Source organism: Silene latifolia, chromosome Y, assembly GCF_048544455.1.
Source record: "Silene latifolia isolate original U9 population chromosome Y, ASM4854445v1, whole genome shotgun sequence".
Taxonomy (NCBI): Eukaryota; Viridiplantae; Streptophyta; class Magnoliopsida; order Caryophyllales; family Caryophyllaceae; genus Silene; species Silene latifolia.
In genome coordinates, this window is record NC_133538.1 from 370,757,990 (window position 1) to 370,759,531 (window position 1,542).

Sequence of the window (1,542 nt, forward strand, 5' to 3'; positions counted from 1 at the left end):
AAATTTTCATCTCATTCCGTACCAACCGAGGAGAACCTACCAAATGGTACTCCAACACCACCTCACTTAACCGGCAATTTTATTGCCAAATCCGCATTCATACAATTAGTTGAGAGAAGTCAATTTGGAGGGATGCCTAGTGAGGATCCTCATTTACATATGGAGAATTTTTATGACTATTGTGATGCAATCTCCCAAACGGGGGTAACTCAAGACCAAATTCGATGGGTATTATTTCCTTTTTCCTTGATCGGAGCCACAAAGCAATGGTTAAAGAGCCTAGACAAGGCTACTCTTGGAATTGATTCATTGAAGAAGTTAGCACTTGCCTTTTCCAAGAAGTTCTATCCTCCAGAGAAGACTAACATGTTGAGAGCCTAAATCACCGAGTTCAAGCAAAGATATGAAGAATCTCTATATGAGGCTTGGGAGAGATTCAAAGATACATGTCACTCTTGTCCTCATCATGCACTAAGCGAATGGTTTCTTGTTCAACAATTTTGGAATAGGTTGTATGAAGACTCATGGAATGTGCTCAACATGGATTCTAATGGAAGATTCACCAAGGTAGATGACAACCAAACTTGGGCAAAGATAAAAGAAATGGCGGTTCACAATGCTCAATATTGTAGGCCAAGAAAAGCAACTAGGGGAGGGAGACATGAAGTTGACTCCGTCACACAATTGAGTGCCCAACTAAGTGCCCATATTGACACAATAAACTTGAAATTTGAGAAAGCCATGGCCAAGCTTAATGAAGCTTTTTAATCAGCCAAACAACATGTCAATGCCATGGTGGGAACATCTTCTATTCCAAATAGAGTGTGTGAGAATCGTGGAACTTTTGGACATGATCAACAAGAGTGTAGGGGCACAAGTGAGCAAGTGAATGCTTTCCAAGCATACAAGAATGGCACCCCTTATTCCAACTATTACAATAAAAACACCAAATTCCACCCAAACTTCTCATACAAAAGCCAAAATGTCCAAAACCCTCAACCCACAAACACCCCAACTCTAATGAGAAATCCTACTCAAAGACCATACTTCAACCAACCCAATGACCAAGCTTTTGATGTTCAAAAAGCGGTCCTCCAAATGCAAAAAAGTTAACAATATTTCTTTGCTCAAATGCAAAGAGATAGCCAAACCAAAGACATTACCATCAACAATATCCTTGGTCACACCAAGATGTTGGAGACACAATTGTCCCAATTGGCCTCTTTAAGTTCCCAAAGGCAAAAAGGACAATTACCTCCTGAAGGTAATCCTACTACAAGACATGAGACCATTAATGCCATCCACTTGAGGAGTGGTGCAAGGTATGAGGGACCTAAGATGCCAATGGAAGAGAATATTGTTGAGGAGAATGTCAAGCAAAGTAATGTGATTGAACCATTGAGAAGAAATCCTAAGGTAGTAGAGCCAACTACCAATGACTCATCAAAGAAAAGAAATAAAGAGAAGGCCAAAGAAGTGGAGAAAGAGCCTATTGTGATTAGACTTCCATTCCCAAGTCGCCAAGCCAAGCCCAAGCTTGAT

The 1,542-nt window shown here is 40.5% G+C and overlaps 1 non-coding gene across 1 annotated transcript; it reads right to left on the reverse strand.

Annotated features, from left to right (window-relative positions):
* Nucleotides 1-366: 366 nt before the first annotated feature.
* LOC141635819 (small nucleolar RNA R71) lies at nucleotides 367-473 on the reverse strand. Its single transcript, XR_012540477.1, has one exon. It is a non-coding gene; the product is annotated as a small nucleolar RNA R71 (small nucleolar RNA).
* Between the last annotated feature and the right edge of the window lie 1,069 nt (nucleotides 474-1,542).